This window comes from Oncorhynchus tshawytscha, linkage group LG18 (assembly GCF_018296145.1).
Source record: "Oncorhynchus tshawytscha isolate Ot180627B linkage group LG18, Otsh_v2.0, whole genome shotgun sequence".
In the NCBI taxonomy this organism is placed as follows: domain Eukaryota; kingdom Metazoa; phylum Chordata; class Actinopteri; order Salmoniformes; family Salmonidae; genus Oncorhynchus; species Oncorhynchus tshawytscha.
Genome location: NC_056446.1, coordinates 32,025,884 through 32,049,884, shown reverse-complemented (window position 1 = coordinate 32,049,884; position 24,001 = coordinate 32,025,884).

The following is a 24,001-nucleotide window of genomic DNA, read 5'->3' as shown; positions in this document are numbered from 1 at the left end:
GAGTCATGTCCATTTCTAAAAGAAAGCAAAATAGCACATTTTCAACATTTCTATAGAATTATGGGCAGACTGTTTTCATATTTTGCAGTGACTTTAGGGAGTGTTAATTAGGGAGAACTTAATTAACACTGGCTGCACATTCTGCAAGATGTATTGTCTATTGAACAATTGTAAAGTAAATGATGCCTACAGCCCATACAAGAGATTTAATTGATGTTAAATAATGTTTTATCAATACATGAATGTGTTTCTGTCTCATGCCTTGGTATAGGCTCTGAAATGAAATAATATATTACGTCACGCTACTGTAGCCTGCTAATACTGTCATAGGCTAGCGATCTATTTACTTTCGAGCATGGTTGACTATTGTAGGAGCAATGAATAAATGGTAGCCTAATATTTGTTGTGGAGCAGCAATAATTCATGTCAGAAAAGGAGAGACATGGAATATGATTGATTTGTATATAATTTTATTATTGACATATATAATAACATTTAAATAAATATATAAAGTGACATGCTGCTATGTGACCTTCTTACCAACAGCAAATGCATTTGTTTTATCAATAGGACTACGTTTTAATGTTTTTATTAACCTACCATTGTTATACATTGAACAAAAATATAAACACAACATGAAACAATTTCAAAGATTTGACCAAGTTACAGTTCATATAAGTAAATCAGTCAATTGAAATAAATTGATTAGGCTCTAATCTGTGTATTTGACATGACTAGGCAGGGGCATAGCCATAGGTGGGCATAGGCCCACCCACTTGTGGGGCATAGGCCCACCCACTTGTGAGCCAGGCCTACCCACTGGGGAGCCAGACCCAGCCAATCAAAATTAATTTCCCCCACAAAAGGGCTTTATTACAGACAGAAATACCCCTCAGTTTCATCAGCTGTCCAGGTGGCTGGTTTCAGACGATCCCAAAGGTGATGATGCCGGAAGTGGAGGTCCTGGGTTGGCATGGTTACACGTGGTCTGGGGTTGTGAGGCAGGTTGGATGTACTGTAAAATTCTCTAAAATTACGTTGAAGGCGGCTTATGGTAGAGAAATTATCATTACATTCTCGGGCAACAACTCTGTTGGACATTCCTGCAGTCAGCATGGCAATTGCACACTCCCTGAGACATCTGTGGCATTGTGTTGTTTTAACAAAAATGCCCATTATAGAGTGACCTTTTATTATATGCAGCACAAGATGCACCTGTGGAATGATCATGCGGTTTAACCTCTATTGGTGTTCCTAAACCAGGACAGTTGTTGCTCAATATGCGATAATGTGACTAGAATGACAGCCAAGACATGTCTTATATGGGAAGAAAGCTTAAGTGCTTGTTATTCTAACTGCAGTGTCCAATTTACAGTAGCAATTACAGCAAAAAAATACCATGTTTGAGGATAAAAACAACTTATCACGGCAACTGTTTTGATACATTCATCTCTGAAGGTAAATAATGTATTTACATTCAGTAATCTTGCTCTGATTTGTCTTCCTGAGGGTCCCAGAGATCAAACCTAGCATAGTTTTGTTTGATAAGATCCATTTTTATATTCAAATGTATTAACTGCTGTCTACAGTTTGACCCCACTGCTGTCTCTGGCTTCACACCCATCCCCACCCGGACATCAGATGTGTGAAGGTTAGCGTATTTTTTGTTGGGAAGCTAATGATCCATCATGTATGACATTCCTGGGAGTGTGTAAAGTTACATGTTGTATTACCATAGCATTGTTGTGTGTTCTCTATAGTTATATACTTGAAAATGTATTAATTTGCCAATTCAGCACATTTGGGCAAACTCCTGGCACACTTACTGGCACATACAAAATATTGTGTAGCGATGTAATTCTTCAAAGTCTGAAACGTTGCACACACACTGCTGCCATCTTGTGGACAACATCTAAATTACAGCTAGAATCCTATCTCAAAGTATGGCCTTTCTCTTGCATTTCAAAGATGACAGATTTTTTCTTTTGAAAACATGTTTTTTTGTTTGTATTATCTTTTACCAGATCTAATATATTATATTCTCCTACATTAATTTTACATTTCCGCAAACGTGTTTCCCTGCAAATGGTATCAAGAATGTATCTGAGCTACAGGCAGTAAGATTTTCCTCTCAGGTTTTCCTAACGTCGCTCTGATTTCTTCTGACCTCTTCCGGCTCATCTCTCTTTCTTTCTCAGTGCCTCACTAATTTCCCTTTCTGTCTCATACAGTGGTGTAAAGTACTTAAAAGTATTTTACTACTTATATTTTTGACAACTTTTACTTTTGACTTCACTACATTCCTGGAGAAAATTATATACTTTTTAATCCATACATTTTTCCTGACACCCAAAAGTACTGGACAGAATGTAACGAGTACTCACTCACCTATCAAGAGAACATCCCTGGTCATCCCTATCGCCTCCGATCTGGCAGACTCACTAAACATACATGCTATGTTTGTAAATTATGTCTGAGTGTTTGATTGTGCCCCTGGCTAACTGTAAATTTAAAAACAAGAAAATGGAGCGGTCTGTTTTGCTTAATATAAGAAATTTGAAACAATTTATACTTCTACTTTTGATAATTAAGTATATTTTAGCAATTACTTTTACCTTTGATACATTAACATATTCAAAACCAAATACTTTTAGACTTTGACTTCAGTAGTATTTTACTGGGTGATTTTCACTTCTACTTGAGCAATTTTCTATTAAGATATCTTTACTTTTACTCAAGTATGACAACTGGGTACTTTTTCCACCACTGCTCTCACTTCTTTCTAACACATCTCAGTCTGTCTTCTCCATCTCCTCTCTCCCCCACCCGCTCCTTTTTGAACACACATCTCAGTCTTTCTTCTCCATCTCCTCTCTCCCCCACCCGCTCCTTTTTGAACACACATCTCAGTCTGTCTTCTCCATCTCCTCTCTCCCCCACCCGCTCCTTTTTGAACACACTTCTCAGTTGTGTTCCTGCACCCCGCAGTTTCTTCCCTGAATTCACCGCTCATTACAATTAAACACAAGCTCTAGGTGCTGCTCAGGGAAAGCCATGGGCATGAGGGTAACCTAGGTGCTGCTCAGGGAAAGCCATGGGCATGAGGGTAACCTAGGTGCTGCTCAGGGAAAGCCATGGGCATGAGGGTAGCCTAGGTGCTGCTCAGGGAAAGCCATGGGCATGAGGGTAACCTAGGTGCTGCTAAGTGAAAGCAATGGGCATGAGGGTAACCTAGGTGCTGCTAATTGAAAGCCATGGGCATGAGGGTAACCTAGGTGCTGCTAAGTGAAAGCCATGGGCATGAGGGTAACCTAGGTGCTGCTAAGTGAAAGCCATGGGCATAAGGGTAACCTAGGTGCTGCTAAGTGAAAGCAATGGGCATGAGGGTAACCTAGGTGCTGCTAAGTGAAAGCCATGGGCATGATGGTAACCTAGGTGCTGCTCAGGGAAAGCCATGGGCATGAGGGTAACCTAGGTGCTGCTCAGGGAAAGCCATGGGCATGAGGGTAACCTAGGTGCTGCTCAGGGAAAGCCATGGGCATGAGGGTAACCTAGGTGCTGCTCAGGGAAAGCCATGGGCGTGAGGGTAACCTAGTTTCAAAAGCTAATAGCAGCAATTAAATCGCTTCCTCTAGCCCCTGTGGTTGGGAGAGAAGCATAACAACAATTTGTATGACTTATTCAATGCAATGTTTTCACAGTGTTTTCTTTCTGGTGCTGAGAAGAACACATGCTGCCATGAAATACAGAGAGGGAAAATACTAGGATTTTGAACCTGGGGTTGTGCTATAATAATTGTGATGCTCTGTTGGTCTGTCTTAGCTGGTGGATTAGTCCAGTTCAGAAAGATTGAATCAGTCTGTTCAGAGAGCTGTACCTTCTTGTTTTGCTATTTCGAGCTACATTGCCTCAACTAATGACAATTCAGAGGCAATGGATCCACCGAGAGCTGGGTGACAGCCCTGTCCACCTCCAGCCCTGTTACACACACACCTGACACTCGCTCCTCTCAAACACCCCCCCACACACACACACACACGTCCCAGTGTCGGCCAGAGAACGAGAGAGAAGAGCTTCCATCTGCGTAATGACAACTCACGCTTGGTTAGGGATCTGCAGCATTAATAGAGGCCTGGTGGTTGATGGATGGCACTGCAGCGGCACGCCACGCAACCCGCCTGACCTTCGCATCATTACGGGACGGCAGGGCCGACTGGACCGGCTCGAGCGCTGGCGAGCAAGCAGCTGCTGGCTTTAATGGGACCATTTGTCCCCCCCTCCACCTCATCCTCTCTCCTACTCCGTCTTCTTCTCAGCCTTTTTACTCCCCTGAACGGCTGATACTCCCCCTGCAGGCTTCTCTGGATGGCCTGAGTGCTGAAAGCTGCAGGAGCATGAAGGGTACACTATAGGAGGTTAATGTTGTATACAAAGTGTAGTTTATGGCATATTCAGAGAAAAAAACAACATTGGTACAGTATAAACACAGTTTCATTGATGGCTGCAGTTGCAAGCTGGCAGTACAACAAAGGCAAAATAATAAGCTGAACTGAACCTTGACCATTCAATATTGTAATTATTTTAGAAATGAAATATTGTGACCCTGAAGTCCCTGTACAAATTCTGCACAAAGCACCGATCCCAATGTTAACATTCAGGAACCTTGCCAGTCCAACTGCCTCAGACCCGAACAAACTCCCGCTCACAATGTGTCCTCCATCTGTGATTTGGCCTGTGGGTGTCTGTGTAGATGTTTTATACAGGCCAGCAAAGGAAGATAAAACTTCAAGGCTGTTCTCTCTCTTTCCACAGGCACACACTGCAGCTTTTCATCCTAAGCATCCTCTGTAGAGAAGAGAGACTTAAAAATGCCTCTATGCTGGCACAAGCAAATGCCATCCTCTCAGACTCCTCATCAAGCCGTGGGATGAAAACCAGACACACTGACAGTTTACCAATGTGGCGTTTTCCTAGCTGGAGTGGAGAACACCCTACCTCTTAGCTAAACAATAGAGCTAACATGCTAACATTATTCACAATCCATGATCACAGTGTTCAGACAGCAAATATGGTCTAAATGAGGGCCCATAATCATCGCTTTAGGGAGGGGTTTTATCAACCGAATCCTGTTGCTTTTTATGGATCTTGTGTAATTAGATGGTAGAAAGTGAAGGCTTGCTGAAATTGATCAATATGTCTCATCTACTGTGAGCAAGAAACTGAGCTAAAACACCTTTCTGCAATATATTTCTCAAATCGCTCCATATGATACCTGCATTTTTTAACGAGCTACAGGATGAGTTAGGAGAGTGTTCGTCTTCCTGAGCAGGTGTATTGTGGGGTAGGGGGGGTAGGGAGGGGGTGGGCTGGAGGCAGCCTTTAAGAGAGGAGGAGCTGCAGAATACCGCAGTGCCAGCCGCTCACCTTGTCATGCCCCTCTGCGGGCACGGTTCACATGCAGACAGCAGGCTGGCCCTGCCCTTCCCCCTCTGCCAGTGGTGAATGTCTCTGGGAGTGAGCTGTCAGGCTCTGAGGTGCCCATGCTGGGCCTGACTACTGCCTACAGCCTAACAGGCTCTCCTCCAGGGGCAGCATGCCAAGACTGGGCCTGGATGCCTGCTCTACCCAACCCTCACCAGACAGAGGGGAGGAAGAGGAGGAGGAGGAAGAAAGTGGGAGGAGAGAGGAATGGAGGAGAGGAGTTGGTTGCTGAGGAACGGGGATCGAGACAGCATGAGAGGAATGGACACAGAAACAGAGAGTGTGGGAGGGAGACTGAATGCCAGTAAAGAGAGAAAGAGAAAAGGTGGGAGAGGGACAGAGATCCTAATGAGGCTGATTAAGTAACCTCCTGTGGCACAGTTGGTAGAGATTCAGCTGCTCACACTTTTGAATGATTTTAGCTTCAAGCTTCTTTGCATGTCCATTGACTTGTTTTCCTCTATTTTCCTTTCTTCTCCTGCTTATGAAGCATCCGTATCTCAAAAGTATTTACCTCGTATTCCCTTTATCCTGCCCCCTTATTATCCCACCTTCAATTAAAGTCCAACAATGACTGCAGGTTAAAATACATTAGCTGGCCCTGCTGAGATGAGAAAAACAACCTTGTTGTTCGACTTCCTTTCGATTCAGGGAAACAAAACAATACTGAGTGAGTATTTCTGACAGAATGTGTCTTTCTTTTAGCGGTGGTATCAAACGGTTGCATTAGTTCTAAGGTGGGAGTTAGTTAGGATGAGCCAGACAGCTGTCATGGAAACAGATGTCAGTTCTGTTCCGAGGTGCCGCTTTGCTCCACAGAGACGGCTGCCAACATTGTTTGATTGTGACTCCCTCTGCCTTTCACCAAGTGTGGCTTCCCTTGATGTTTCCCAGCACAAAGAGGGCCTGCCACCGCCACCAGTTACACACGCTGGATGGGTTGCACATGACAAGAGTCAGCTGCCGACAGTCTGTGAACGGAGTCAGCACAAGATGTGATAATGACTAGGACTCAGGATTCAGTCTACTCCTCCCCTGTATCTCAGACTGATAAATAGCATTCAATATTTCTCCATTGGCCACACACCCTGAGTACTCGATCTTATTTAGAAAAAAATAACAGATTAAAACAGATTATCTAGATAACCATAGGGCTATGCTATTTGGCAATATAGTTCACTGTATCAATCAACCTTCTGATAAAATACTTTCTTCAAAGCTAGATTTTATTGGGAGGTGCGAGTTACTCATGCAACTAATTTACACAACACCCAGTACTCTTAATAAGAGTCACCAATGAGGAAGTCTCTTCCCACCTCCGCTGTGACTCTGACATCCATGCATCTGGCAACCAATTAGGAGACAAGAGCTTGTTAGCCACAAGAGCCAAATAGAAGAGTGGGTGTCAAACAGATGAATGCCTGAACAGCATATTTGCTGATGGGGCAAATGTATTGAAACGAAGCCCTAATGAGCTTCAGTCTGTTGGGGTGAAGCATTGTGACCCCTACCCACGCCGTCTTGCATTGATCTCTGACTGCAGCCGCAGTCTCTCTAACACCCAGCCCCAGGTAGGGGTTCATATCTCCAGATGAGCAGAGAGGGAGCCGTGGAGGGCCTGCCAGCGAAGGTCAGTGATGGGGTGCTCTGGTTTCCTACAATCACCAGCCTCAGAGGGGAAAGGGCATGTGGGGATTTTTCTTTTCTCAACTGCAGCTAGAGCTGTCATTATTTTTTCTCACACACACGTATAGGTCCAGTGTCTAGACACCAGATTACAGAATGGATGAGACACCTACAGAAGACAAAGTACATCTGTCAAGAGCTGACTGAGCGAAGTTGAGATGGAATTGCGCACCAACTAGTCATAGAGAGTATCACCAAGATCAGTTAATGTCAGAGCAAACATGGATAGATAGGCTAATTGTTTCCATTTGTTTTAGAAGAGGGAAACAATGTCACCACTGGTTCTAGTGATAGGTTAGGGATGGAGATGGTCATGTCATTTGTAATTTATGAAATGTCAAACATTTCTCAGTGTTTTAGAATGAGTTGCTTATTATGCCCGATTCCGCCCCACATCTCTGATTCTCTGCTGGGCGTGTAATATCAAGTGCGTCTATAGGCTATTTAGATGTTTCAATCAAATGATCAATACCATATAGGCGCAGAGTAAAGTTATACAACAACTTTTATTTGTGCTGCCTAACCAATGGCGGTGCTGTGTAGGCAAATGGTGGTAGTTCAGGAGGAGAGTAAAAGGCTTCTTCTGAAAATAATGTTTTATTATGCCCAGTCCAAAAGATGTTGCACAGAATAGTCTATATTATATCCTATGTTCTGTTCAGTTTGAGAAGGAGAGGGTGAATATGAGAAGGACCGGGGGTCAACTTTGATAGCTTGCAACTACTATAATTGATTTTATTAAAAACAATATGTTTCTTGCCCATCATGCATTTATCAGAGTTACTGACCTCACAATAAGCCAGAATCGAGGAACTTACATTGATTGTGGTGCTGAAACTTGAAGCAGTATCCGCTGCACAATCAATCTGAAATGGACAGCTCGTGGTGCTGAACATTTTGAGTAAGCGTAATTAATTTCAACATCTTCATTTTAATGAGACTTCACTAACAACATGAGGGTTTTGTGTTGGAGCCTATCTCTTCCTATTTCCCATTTTCATTTCAGAGAGCCAATTTTCTCCATGTCACCCGTATTATATATAATGTTCACTCCCTTTTTTTGCATTTGAGGAAGACCCATAATCACCGAGGTCACCCCAAAATGTCAGTCTTATATATAATCTTATAGCATGCAGCATTTCTCACACATGGATGATGGATTTCTATGGGTTATATGGGAGAAATCCTCTTTCCACAGAGTGAGGAATGTGATGAAGAGAGCCAGTTCTACTCTGAGGTATTGGATTTGTGTCCTGATAAATGATCTAGAGCTCTATCTCCTGGCTGAAATGTATATTACACACCCTTGTTAAATAGGCAGAAAAAAAGACATCTGTAGCTAGATTTCCATCCAATTGGCGACAGATTTTCATTCGAATATTCTAAAATCCACATAAAGAAAATATGCAAATTTTCCCACCAGTGGTGTTTCCACCAGACTTGTTGTGGATAAAAATGACTGCGTGATGAAATGGAAGCACAGGAAGTTTTCATGTAGGGCCTACCTACCGAATAAAAATGTTCAATACAGTGGCGATTTTAGCACGTAAATCTTGATGGTGCAAACTCCCCCCAACAAATGTAGACGCCAGCAAATCCACTACACAACACTAAACAATGCATTCATCGCACTATAACGGTGACAAACAGTGCCCACAAACTGTTAGGGCCTACATAAACTCTCCCAATAGCAGAGCCCTCTTTTCAGCCACTACGGCAGCGAAACAGTTCATTCGGCCTCATTTACTGCCTTTAAAAAAAACATAGCTGACACGGCTGACTTGCTTAAACAAATATGGTTTCTACTGACAATTGAGATGTACAAACTATTGCATAAGGCTACGATGAGTGGATAAAAGGCAAACCTTAATTTCGATTAAGACATTAATGAGTGAGCTTGAAATGTACAGCGACAGAATTCAGAACATGGGCCATTTTTACAGTAATCTCCCTGTATACCAAGTCAGAACTGTAGGATGAATAAAGTGGGTATATAAGCAGACAATGAAAGCTCTTACAATATTCAATGATTACATTTCTCTCAAACAGGCTATAGGCTACATGTGCACCACCAAGTCAGAACAGTAGGCTAAATTGATGGGGAAAGGGACCAACTTATTAGGGTGAGGCACATGGGCTACTAACAGCTTACTACACAACATACACTTAGTATTACTTTCTTAGCTACAGTATATATATCTCCCTGGCATATTAAAGCAGAATACAAGACATTTTTGCACTCACCTTGTTGTGCTGTGCTCTCTTGAACAGGAAGGTGGAGCGGCGGTCCTTCTTGTTGGCAAATTTTGTCATCAAACTTTGTAATCAAAGTCTGGCATTCTCTGGATTTATGGTGCTTTCAAGACAATGGGAACTCTGGGGGAAAAAACAAGGTAGAATCATGATGACGTCAGTGATCTTCAGGTCCAAGCTCTAGAAAGAGGCCAGAGTTCCTGACTTGGAATTCCGAGTTGGATGACCGCTCAAAACGTATTTTCCCAGTCGGAGCTACTTTTTTCCCCCAAGATCCCAGATGTCTTGAACTCACTAAAGTCTGAGATTTCCCAGTTCGGAGTTTCCAGTTGTTTTGAATGCGGCAGAAGTCATGCCCATGGTGTTGAATGTTGATCCTTTTAAGCTTGGAAAAGAGACCCTTAAACCTTGGACCACACACCCACTCCACTGAATAACAGGCTAGTGATTGCTTTGCAACACTTGCAGTTACCAACTGATTCCTTCTAAACCACTCTGTTGAATTTATGATTTCCAACTTGTGTAATGTTTTATGTCCAATGGCCAATGAGCACTGATACGTTTTTATCTATAATTACTCTTCAAATGACAAGGATTGATAAGGATTTGAAAGTAGATTATCAACTTGATTCATGATGACTGCTAGCTAAGATTTTGCAAGTAAGATGTTGACATGACCAGTCCAATTAAAGCTAAGGTAGCTATAACGTGATTTGACGTCATTTAATCTGTGGCCAATGACCTTGAGCCTTCTTGGATCGGCACTGTATAATGAATGTAACTCTATGGCAGCACCCAAGGGGCCTGAAATAGAGCTCTCCCTGTAGATTTTGTGGTGAAATAGTGTCCCCATGAGTGACAGAACACTGAACCAATCACGGCGCAACCCCCATGCTCCATATTTTCCGTTGGCTGCCACACCACCACAGAAAACACTGAGCTTGGCTGAAACACCTGCATTTTGGAGCTACCATACTCAAGAAAGCAAAAAATAGACTGTATGCTGCTTTAACTCAAATATGTAAAAAATTACATTGTTTGCAAACTGATATGTGACATATACTAATGCCAAAACATGCAAAACAGGCAACCATTTTTTTTCTTTTTTCTGCTAAACAGGTAGGGCTCAAAACAGGTGGGGCTCAAAACAGGTGGGGCTCAACCCCACTTGCCCTTTAAGACGGGTCGCCACTGCTTCCTATAGAATAAAAACCTCAAGTTCAATTTGTTTCCAACGCATTTTCTACTCTACCGATAGTTGTCAAACTGTTGCGTTAACAATTACATGTAAAAAAAATAAACGTGTTTCCTGATCTCTCAGATGTAGGACAGACACTTCAGAACAAACTTCCTTTAGATTTTTTGGGGGGGGACTATCTGTTGTTCCATGTAGTGAATCTGTTATTCCATGTGTTTGTATGGGCTAATAGCAGTAAGGACTATCTGTTGTTCCATGTAGTGAATCTGTTATTCCATGTGTTTGTATGGGCTAATAGCAGTAAGGACTATCTGTTGTTCTATGTAGTGAATCTGTTATTCCATGTGTTTGTATGGGCTAATAGCAGTAAGGACTATCTGTTGTTCCATGTGTTTGTATGGGCTAATAGCAGTAAGGACTATCTGTTATTCCATGTGTTTGTATGGGCTAATAGCAGTAAGGACTATCTGTTATTCCATGTGTTTGTATGGGCTAATAGCAGTAAGGACTATCTGTTGTTCCATGTAGTGAATCTGTTATTCCATGTGTTTGTATGGGCTAATAGCAGTAAGGACTATCTGTTATTCCATGTGTTTGTATGGGCTAATAGCAGTAAGGACTATCTGTTATTCCATGTGTTTGTATGGGCTAATAGCAGTAAGGACTATCTGTTATTCCATGTGTTTGTATGGGCTAATACACAAAAAAAGTATTTGTTGTTTCAACTTTTTATTTCCAGTGATCTAGTTGCCCTTTTCAAGCTCAGTGCACTTCACATTTCACGTTATTGTCATGTCTACTCAAGGTGGGTGGAATCAGGCGCAGAGAGCAGATAGCGATATGAAAGTTTATTCTCAAGAAACAAGAAACACGGTCAACCCAAATACACACAGGGTGAACAATCCAACACAGGATAAAAGACGAACCGGAGAAAATAAGAACACAAGGCACACCGACAGACATAGATGACAAAATAAACAATCCCGCACAAAACAAGGGCGGGACAACCTACTATATATACACAGACACTAATTAACTAAACAACACACAGGTGAAACCAATCAGACAAAACCAACAGATACACGAAAAGGGATCGGTAGTGGCTAGTAGGACGGTTACGACGACCGCCGAGCACCGCCCGAACGTGCAGGAGAGCCAACCTCGGCGGAAGTCGTGACAGTTATCCTAGCTTTTATTACATTTATTTTGACTAACAATAGACGGTTAATTTGACATTTGTTAATTCTTAATTTAATATTATTTGAATCAACTTAAACCTTTGTTATGTAAAAAATAAATGTGGAGATCTAATAACTAAAGCTACATTATTGTTGACAAATAAAAGACCGTTATGTCCACTGCTTCATTTTTCAGTGTAACTTACTATTCTCATTAGAATCAACTTAAACATTTATTACATCAACAATAAATGTTGAGTTATCATAACTAAAGCAACATTTATGTTGACAAATAAAAAACAATTAAGTCCACATCATGTCAGTATAACCAACCTTTTTTAGTTGAATTAATTTCACATTTTGTTAAGTCAACTTTTAATTAAGTTATTGTAACTAGTAATACAGCTTTCATAACTACATTTCAAGTTCACATAACAAAATGGTCTAAGCAAGGATAACATGACATGTTAAGTGCTCTGAGCTTGAAAAAGGCAACTAGATGACTGGAAATAAGCGGAAACAACCTTAAAGCTAGAGTTCTGAACTAAAGCCAGTTACTTCAATTTATAAAAGAGTTAACCATTTGCCATTATATTTTACTATTCTGAGTTTAATCTTTTTCCAATTTTGTTATGTCAACTCTTAATAAAGTTATCATAACAAGTAACAGTTATGATAAGAAGCATACTCGGACCAAGGTGCAGAAGATGTTGAGTTCCACATAATTTATTAGAAAGTGAAACTTATGATACCCAATAAGAGACAACGATTACCAGCTGCCTCTAATTGGGAATCAAACAAAATCACCAACATAGAAAAACAATACTAGAACCCCACATAGAAATAATAAACTAGACTAACCCCCCAGTTACGCCCTGACCTACTCCAACATAGAAAATAAGGACTCTCTATGGTCAGGATGTGACAGATAACTACATTTAAAATCTAACAAAATTGTCTGAGCTAGGATGAGGTGACATGTAATGTACTCTGAGCTTGAACAAGGTCATGTAACTAGATAACTGAAAATAATAAGTTGAACAACATTAAAGTGTGAGTTATCTGATCTAAAGCCACATTTAAAAGAGTTAATCATTTACAATCCTTGTTCAATCAACATGCACTTAAGTCAAGCCTACTTCATATTGAGTTATTGTAACACAGGGTTCTCAACCTGTTTGGCTGGTGGTGCTACACTGTGGCTTCGAGCAAGTCAAGCAGGTCACACAAATAAATAACTATACTATTAATGGCATAACATACCAGCTTGCCACAGGCTGCAAGTTGAGAACCACTGTTCAAACGCAACACTTTGACTTAAAAAACATGTCGACTTAATTTAACCTAGTGGAGCAATGTTCAGATTTAGTAAAGCTTATCTCCATTTTAAAATGACTTTATATTTACAATAATTGATTTACTATCAAGAGTACATTGATCGATTCAACAACTTACATTGAAATCAATTAATTCCATTTAGCTTCTAATAACAAAACAGTCCTGTCGTGTATTTCAGAACATTTATTAAACTATGTATTAATAAACAAATACATTTGCAACAATGTATTGTTCCCTAGAATGCATTTTGATTGTCATCAGAAGAAAAAGATCTCACAATGTATATTTTTTAGATGCATGTCTTTAGGTACATTTAAACGAGCAGCCAAATTCTGCAGTCACTAATTGGTCTTTTAACCAATATTAGCTAAGAATATATTTTTTTTAAGATAAATGTTTTGTCAAAAAAAAAAAAAATCCACTGTCCAATAAACCCATACACATTTGTAAATGGTACCATTGAAACACCGTTTTACGGCATGGTAAAAATAAATAATCAAACACTGACCTTCTGAATGGTTTCTAAGACAAGTTGGTGTTGAATGAGAAAATGTTTGCAGTGCATGTTATAATTTTTCAGAATGCACTGCAGTTAATGGGAAGAGATGGCAGCAAATCAATGGTCTCTAACAAAAGACGGTTGTAGTTTGTAGACTGAAGATCACATGTAAAAATAAGATAACTTAAGTCTTCCCAAAACTGAGATTTGTAAGATTTAGGCAAATAACAGCATCGTTGTCTGAGGAATTAACTCAACTAATGCCAGTAAAACTAAAACACACCAATTAGATGTTTTAACGAAGAAGACGGTTCTTCAGCCATTGCACTTTTGCTGTACAGTTTTCTGCACCAATCTTCAAGAACATTTTCTGAACTACCTCAAAAGTGTACCTCAAACATGTTTGGTGATCTTTGTTCAGACAATAAAGAAGCCCAATCAAAGTGGCAAAGGCATTTGGGACATTGCGAAGCTCATGTATGTTCACCTGCTCTTCTATCACAAGGGCAATGTCCACATTGTCAGCTGGCATTGGGTCATCTGCTGCAGCTCCTTCCACAACGACAAGTATACCGATTTTCACTCAGTGGGTGACTTCCCCAGAATCAGTTGTCTTCTGAAAAACAGAACAAAAATAGGCAAAGATTAGAGGCATTGCCCTACAAAAAATCCTCCAATACAATATTTCTGTGAAACTGTCTGCAAATATACTGTTGCATATTGATGCAGGCAAGTGGGGTGGCAGGTAGCCTAGTGGTCAAGAGCATGGCGCCAGTAAACAAGCATGGTCCTTAACACGTCAGTCAACCATGATTGCTCCCAGGTCTAGACTGAATGTGTTCTTAGTTGAGGTAAAACGTCTGTTCTTTTCCTATTTGCAAAAAAAACAATTAATTGTCTGCTATAGCGTTGCAAAGGCCCATGGTTACCCAACACTGAAAATGAGGGGGGAAAACCATGAAAAGCCTCATTTATCATTCAGTGTCGTTATGACAATCAGCTCTTTCTACAACATTCATTATTTTAAAAGGTGCACTGTGTACAATTCCATCTCTACTACTTTCCTTTTAAATGACCAGCTTACAAAAGCTGTAAAAACTACATTTCTAGATATTTTTTTTTTTTAATTGAAAAAGTTATTTAGATAGGACAATGATTCCCTACAATAAGGAATTAATTTGTTACACAGAAGCACAGCAAAAGTTTATATTAAAGACGGATCGGCGCGAGCCCACTGATGAACAATGTTGAAGCAAAACTGTTTGGAATTCCTGCTCAAATGGCAAAATCAGCACTGCATGGTGTAGGGAATAATTGTCCTATCAAAATCACTTTTTATACTTTTTAAATAACAAGAAACTGTTTTTTAAAGGATTTGTATAGAATTTGGAATTCCTCACAGTGCCACATTAATTCTGTTAATTGTCTAACAATAGGGATTTCGACATGTCACCAAGGATACTGCAATATTGTGTGCTGCCATACAGCAGGGATGTGTGATACGCTCAATTACGCTAAGACTTGAGCATACTTACATTCCACAACTGCCAAATGCAGCTATCAATAGTTGTTTATATGGTAGTTAGGTATTATCGCCCAAACCTAGTATTGTGTTTAATGTTTGGTCCTGATTTTTGCTTTTCAGTCCAAGATAAAGATGGTTTCTTCTGGACAAAAAGCAGGCTAAATCACTATTCTCAACTGAATGAATAGCAAGGGAGAAAGGCTGAGTAAAAGTAAAACAACTAAAACATTCCTAAAAGAGACGTCCTTATATACTGTAGTTGGTTCACATTTGATTGAGCCTGTGTATTATAATCACTTCAGATGGCGACATTCAACTTAACTCCATTGAACGTTACAATGCATCATGATTCATAGGAGATGTCACTCCTGGGAGAAAGCATAAGGTTATGTTGTAGGGTTGTATACCTCACGTCTTCAAAAAATAGGTAGGGTCTTCTCGCAGGAAGTCTGGCAAGCCTCGGAGCACAGCACACTCTTCCTATGATTGGAACTCTAACAACAAAAGCACAATGACTGTTTAACGACATTGTTAATGTGGTTGTCAACGATAAGATCTCATTCCCAATATTGATGTGTATTTAAAAAAGTAGCAATTATCAATACTCCATAATGTAGGTAATAACTGTACAGAAGACTTTAATGTCAATATAATGGAACATACGTCTTTGTCAAGAATGTCTATAAGGTGTTTTAGCTCCATCCCTCCACCACTCTTGGCCCGGTAGAATTCAAGGAGCTTAGAAAGATGACTGTCCAGGCCTTCATAACATGTCTTCTTGAGGTCCACAGACACCAGTCTCATGAACTCCAGAGCAAAATTTTTGAAGAGCATAACATACCATGGAAGGAATTTTAGGGACAAGGGGGTGCCTAATCTGCCAGCGCACCAAGACCATCAGCCAAAGGCACTAAGTCCATCAAGCAAAATAGACAATTACTTTGCTACAAAACAACAACAAAAAACACTTGTTAAAAAATCTTTAACATTTAATGTAGGAAAGTGATTAAAATGATCCGCTGCCACTTTCAGACCAAAGGGTTACAATGGAAATGGAGCTACAGTACTTATTAGAGGTCGACCGATTATGATTTTTCAAAGCCGAGGACCAAAAAAAAGTCGATACCGATTAATCAGCGGATTTTTATTTATTTATTTGTAATAATAACAATTACAACAATACTGAATGAACTTGTTTTAATTTAATATAATACATCAATAAAAATCTATTTAGCCTCAAATAAATAACGAAACATGTTCAATTTGGTTGAAATAATGCAAAAACAAAGTGTTGGAGAAGTAAAAGTGCAATATGTGCCATGTAAAAAAGCTAACGTTTGAGTTCCTTGCTCAGAACATGAGAACATATGAAAGTTGGTGGTTCCTTTTAACATGAGACTTCAATATTCCAAGGTAAGAGGTTTTAGGTTGTAGTTAATATAGTATTTATAGGACTATTTCTCTCTATACCATTTGTATTTCATATACCTTTGACTATTGGATGTTCTTATAGGCACTATAGTATTGCCAGTATAACAGTATAGCTTCCGTTCCTCTCCTCGCCCCTACCTGGGCTCGAACCAGGAACACATCGACAACAGCCACACTTGAAGCAGCGTTACCCATCGCTCCACAAAAGCCGCGGCCCTTGCAGAGCAAGGGGAATAACTACTCCAAGTCTCAGAGCGATTGACGTTTGAAACACAATTAGCGCACACCCAGCTAACTAGCTAGCCATTTCACATCAGTTACACCAGCCATTAGGCTGATAGGCTTGAAGTCATAAACAGCGCTGTGCTTGCAAGAGCTGCTGGAAAAATGCACAAAAGTGCTGTTTGAATGAATGCTTACGAGCCTGCTGCTGCCTACCATCGCTCAGTCAGACTGCTCTATCAAATCACAGACTTAATTATAACATAATTTCACACAGAAATACGAGCCTTTGGTCATTAATATGGTCAAATCCGGAAACTATCATTTTGAAAACCAAACGTTTATTATTTCAGTGAAATACGGAACCGTTCGGCATTTTATCTAACAGGTAGCATCCCTAAGTCTAAATATTCTTGTTATATTGCACAAACTTCAATGTTATGTCATAATTACGTAAGATTCTGGCAAATTAGTTCGCAATGAGCCAGGCTGCCCAAACTGTTGCATATACCCTGACTCTGCATGCAATGAACGCAAGAGAAATGACACAATTTCACCTAGTTAATATTGCCTGCTAACCTGGATTTCTTTTAGCTAAATATGCAGGTTTAAAAATATATACTTCTATGTATTGATTTTAAGAAAGGCATTGGTGTTTATGGTTAGGTACAGTTGTCCAACGATTGTGCTTTTTTCACAAATGCGCTTTTGTTAAATTATCCCCCAGCGGTGCATCGATTATATGCAACGCAGGACACGCTAGATAAACTAGTAATATCATCAACCATGTGTAGTTATAACTAGTGATTATGATTGATTGATTGTTTTTTATAAGATAAGTTTAATGCTAGCTAGCAACTTACCTTGGCTTCTACTGAAGGACCCCGGCGTTACTCTGGACCCTGATCTCTCTTTTGAGGAACATATCAAGACTGTTTCAAGGACAGCTTTTTTCCATCTACGTAACATTGCAAAAATCAGAAACTTTCTGTCCAAAAATGATGCAGAAAAATGAATCCATGCTTTTGTTACTTCTAGGTTAGACTACTGCAATGCTCTACTTTCCGGCTACCCGGATAAAGCACTAAATAAACTTCAGTTAGTGCTAAATACGGCTGCTAGAATCCTGACTATTACTCCAGTGCTAGCCTCCCATACACTGGCTTCCTGTCAAGGCAAGGGCTGATTTCAAGGTTTTACTGCTAACCTACAAAGCATTACATGGGCTTGCTCCTACCTTTCTCTCTGATTTGATCCTGCCATACATACCTACACATACGCTACGGTCACAAGACGCAGGCCTCTTAATTGTCCCTAGAATTTCTAAGCAAACAGCTGGAGGCAGGGCTTTCCCCTATAGAGCTCCATTTTTATGGAATGGTCTGCCTACCCATGTGAGAGACGCAAACTCGGTCTCAACTTTTAAGTCTTTACTGAAGACTCATCTCTTCAGTGGGACATATGATTGAGTGTAGTCTAACCCAGGAGTGTGAAGGTGAACGGAAAGGCTCTGGAGCAACCAACCACCCTTGCTGTCTCTGCCTGGCCGGTTCCCCTCTTTCCACTGGGATTCTCTGCCTCTAATCCTATTACAGGGGCTGAGTCACTGGCTTACAGGTGCTCTTTCATGCCGTCCCTAGGAGGGGTGCGTCGCTTGAGTGGGTTGAGTCACTGACGTGGTCTTCCTGTCTGGGTTGGCGCCCCCCCCCCTCCCTTGGGTTGTGCCATGGCGGAGAACTTTGTGGGCTATACTCGGCCTTGTCTCAGGATGGTAAGTTGGTGGTTGAAGATATCCCTCTAGTGGTGTGGGGGCTGTGCTTTGGCAAAGTGGGTGGGGTTTTATCCTTCCTGTTTGGCCCTGTCCGGGGTTATCATCGGATGGGGCCACAGGGTCTCCTGACCCCTCCTGTCTCAGCCTCCAGTATTTATGCTGCAGTAGTTTATGTGTCGGGGGGCTAGGGTCAGTTTGTTATATCTGGAGTACTTCTCCTGTCTTATCCGGTGTCCTGTGTGAATTTAAGTATGTTCTCTCTAATTCTCTCTTTCTTTCTCTCTCTCGGAGGACCTGAGCCCTAGGACCATGCCTCAGGACTACCTGGCATGATGACTCCTTGCTGTCCCCAGTCCACCTGGCTGTGCTGCTGCTCCAGTTTCAACTGTTCTGCCTGTGATTATTATTATTTGACCATGCTGGTCATTTATGAACATTTGAACATCTTGGCCATGCTGTTATAATCTCCACCCGGCACAGTCAGAAGAGGACTGGCCACCCCTCATAGCCTGGTTCCTCTCTAGGTTTCTTCCTAGGTTTTGGCTTTTCTAGGGAGTTTTTCCTAGCCACCATGCTTCTACATGTGCATTGCTTGCTGTTTGGGGTTTTAGGCTGGGTTTCTGTACAGCACTTTGAGATATCAGCTGATGTACGAAGGGCTATATAAATACATTTGATTTGATTTACTGCATTTGCGTAACAGGCAGGCTCCTCGTGGAGTGCAATGAGAGGCAGGGGGTTAGAGCGTTGGACTAGTTAACTGTAAGGTTGCAAGATTGGATCCCCCGAGCCGACAAGGTGAAAATCTGCCGTTCTGCCCCTGAACAAGGCGGTTAACCCACCGTTCCTAGGCCGTCATTGAAAATAAGAACGTGTTCTTAACTGACTTGCCTAGTTAAATAAAGGTATATAAAAAAAATATTTAAAAAAAATCGGCGCCCAAAATACTGATTTGCGATTGTTGAAAACTTGAAATCAGCCCCAATTAATCGGCCATTCCGATCAATCGGTCGACCTCTAGTATTTGTACTTATTTGGGGGAAATATATCTTGATTTTGTAGTTTAAACAGAAACTAACACTGAAAAACACGGAAGCATGTGATTAAAATATACATAGCTAGGAATCATGAAAACTAGCTAAGTCTCAGTAGGGATAATTTTAAATATATCTATGACAGCCTGTGACTGCCTCTGCGCTCAATGTTGAATAAAGTTAAGGGATTCAGAGTCAAGCTATGAAACTAAGTGACAGAAATACTTTGAAAACAACAATCGTTTATAGTCATAATTGATTTCAGAAAATGTGAGTGAAAGGCTTACACTCTATAGAGCCCTGCATTTGTGTGACCTATAAACAGTCAAGAGTTATGTTTTTTCCACCCAGCCTAAGAGCACTACAGATAAAAGGAATACATTTTTGGAAAGCGCATTACATTAATAACTTATGTAGCTCTTTGTGTCCTCTAATCACCAACTCAAAATGCACAAAGATCTGAAGGGAGACGAGCTCTTGAGGTATGAGAAACTGTATATTATTAATTTCAACAATCACAGAAAATCATATTGGACTTTTTGCAGATTTTAAATAAGCACTTATCTGTCTGAATAACGCTGGCCATCTAAATTTTATGTCAATCACAAGGGGCTCATTTTCCACAATCTCCTTTCTTCTTAATGAGAAAGTAGTCAACATTGCTGCATCAACAGTTACCCAGCCAGGACTTATTTTCTGAATCTCTCCTTGCATATAATCCTTATTGATGAAATGACTTCTCGAATGAGAAAAGTACTGCTTAACATTACAGGGCTCAGAAAAATGACAGAGGTCACATTTTTATACAAGCAGTAACTGTTTCATGAGCATTCCTTTGGTGTTGAGTCAAATTCTTCTTGAGTGCTATTTCTGATGGACAGTCTTGATGGATACATGGTAATGGACAGGTTCTTGCATAATGTCCATGCTTCAATTTGTAATGTCTAATAAGGATGCGTTGATTGGATAAGTGCAATAAGTGCTGTCTAGGTAAACCTGTTTACTAACTTCAAAATTCATTTTTATAACGTGGTGTGTTTAATTAACATAACATCTCATCACACCCAAACTAACAATTGTAAAATATTCAAATATATGCTGACATTACTACTTACAAGATGAGGCTAATTAATCATAGGAATATTCTTAACCAAGTTTTAAATCATGTACTTTGGAAAAAAAGATAGGTTTAAAACCAAATACTAATTAGAAGCATGGCTAGCAAATAGAAGCATGGCTAGCAAATAGAAGCATGGCTAGCAAATAGAAGCATGGCTAGCAAATAGAAGCATGGCTAGCAAATAGAAGCATGGCTAGCAAATAGAAGCATGGCTAGCAAATAGAAGCATGGCTAGCAAATAGAAGCATGGCTAGCAAATAGAAGCATGGCTAGCAAATAGAAGCATAGCAAATAGAAGCATGGCTAAAATAGAAGCATGGCTAGCAAATAAGCATGGCTAGCAAATAGAAGCATGGCTAGCAAATAGGCTAGCAAATAGAAGCATGGCTAGCAAATAGAAGCATGGCTAGCAAATAGAAGCATGGCTAGCAAATAGAAGCATGGCTAGCAAATAGAAGCATGGCTAGCAAACGTCTTTCCTTTGTACTATTATGCAGGTTGTCAAACTATTTCCAAGCCAGCCAACAATCAGCTTTTATCAGCATGTGTGCATTTGCGCTATCTAGCACCATGCTAACTAAACCCACTTGAACAGCACATGTGCAAATTCGGGCACGTGTCCTAACGGTCCTAACTAACACTATGCTAGATAGCAGTATGCTAGCCAACAGCATCCTAGCTAAATGCCACAACATACACTGGAGAATTTACTTAGCTACACATGCCTATATCTGATGTTTGACTAGCAAGTCACTGAATACAACCACAATAGTACAATAAACTGATAACAGCTCATTACCACCCAATCTAATAGTATTTATAACTACAAGCATAGCTACAGTTGGCGTTTGTAGCTAGCTACTGTTATACAGGTTATAAAACAAATGACAAGTTAGTCAGCATGTCTGCAATTTGGCGCCATGTGTGCTGCTGGCTAGAGCGGTCCTAGCAAGCCTAACTACAATTTTACTACAGTACACGTAGCAGAATTGCACAGGTAATCCGATTTAAACTGATAAGGTAAAATAATATTTGCCAAACATATAAATTAACACTGAGTTCTAAAATAAATTGTGATAGTATGACCAGGCTTAAGTAAATAAAACATATGTTCGATTCTAAACATGATACACTTTTGTTAAAGAATTCATTGATTAATAGAATTACAAGGAGCAAGTGCTAAACCAAATTAAGTTTGATCTATATCCCCTATCAATGGCAAACAAGGAGCAAACTCTACACAAATATCGCACAATGGGACAGGTGATCTGATGCATTCTTATAGGAATAAGCAATAGGCCGACTTGCTAAGCAAGCAGCTTGGCAGAGTTTCACATGACCTTCATGCAGTAAAAACCTGTAACCCTCAGCTAACACAATAGTAACCCATAGCCCATACAATTGACACATTTCATGCTATGTGGCTCCATATTCTTTAACATTTGCTGCATTGGTGTCAGAAATTAGAAAATTAGATATTGCATGTGACCTTTTCCCTCACAGACAAAACAAGAATTTATTGGCTGCATGGAAAACAGGGGAAGTCACTCCAGCAAAGTTGCACCAATCAAATTCCATTTAAAACAAATTGATCAACAAAATGACAATTGTGACAATTGTTAGCACCCCATAGGGATTCTTACGTATGAAAAAGGGAGCTGTGTTGTGGCCTTCCATGGCTCCTTTAACTGGGGTATAAAAATAAGTTAACACTCATGGAATATGCATTTTTCATCAATCACAATGTGGAAAAGCAAAAACACTCACAAATAAAAATGTTTAAAAAAAATGGTATCCACTATTAAACAATAGGTACACTATTAGGGCAATAATTAAGAAGTTCAAACCCAGACTCAATCCCACACAACAGCACATGTGCACTGGAGGCAGTTGCACAGACCACTGATTTGACTTAAGAGTTGAATTAACACATAGGTCTCAGCCAATTTAACTTAATTTTGTAAGTTAAGTTAATGTACAGATTTGTAGTCATCCGGACTTGACATGTAAAGTCAAGACAACTGTTGTATTAATTTAGTTAATTTGTCTTATTGGATCAAATTTGAAAGTTGAGGGAACGCATAGTTCATAGCTGATTCAACTTGATTTTCTAAGTTAAGACAATGTAATGACTTGTAGTTAATATAACATGACATTTTTTTGTCAACACAGCTAGGATGCCATCTTGTTTCAGTTTAGTTGACTTATTAGTTCTGATTTGAAAGCTGACTGAACAAATTGTTCTTAGATGATTCAAATTTATTTTGATTTTGTAAGTTAAGACAGTGTAATTAATTGTAGTTATCAAAACTTGAAATGTTTAGTAAACACAACTGTTATCTTGGTGTTGTTGATTTGACTTCTTGGTTCTGAATTGAACGTTAAATTAACACATAGGTCTTAGCAGATTTAACTTAATTTTGTCAGTAAAGTTCATTACAAGATTTGTAGTTATCCGAACTGGACATTTAAAGTCCAAACAAATGTTGTCTTTATTTATTTCATTTGACCTATTGGATCTCATTTGAAAGTTGAGGGAAGAGATACTTCACAGCTGATTCAACTTGGTTTTGTAAGTTAAGACAATTTCATGACTTGTAGTTAATATAACATGTCATTTTTTGTCAACAACTGGGATCTTGTTTTAGTTTATTTGACTTATTATGACTTTTTATGTTTACAGCTTTTATTGAGTTGTTGTCAACTTAACTTAATTAACATGATTTGTTCTGGCAGGGGGGAGATTTTCTGCACAACACCGCAACCTATTTCAGTCCAAGTCAAGCACTGATAAGAAGTAATCAGCTAGATAAGAAGTAATTCCACTGGATCAGAACACGACATTTTTGGTCGTGCTCTCCCTCGAGTGGTTACCGAAAGGGAGAGAGCTGGAAACATTTGTCAGGTATCCTATAGAGGCCTACTTCTATGCGTTCGCGTCCTTACTCAACATCGACAGGAGCGCCCTTCAAACAAAAGACAACCAAATTGACAAAACTGGTAAATGGGATGAAATAAACCAAATGTTCTTTCTCACAATGTAGCATAGGTTGTGCACTATGCAAACAATGTGTCCACTTAGACAATGAGAACGTGAAGACGGGAATACGAATATTGAATGTATTAAAATAATTACTGTAACTAAAGCAACAAACATTGTTGATTAGAAATTGTAAGAATTAACGGTGATATGGTGAAATGTAATGGGGAATTGATATACAGTAACAATCAAACGCAAACAATTCACAAATTGGCGGGAGAGCGC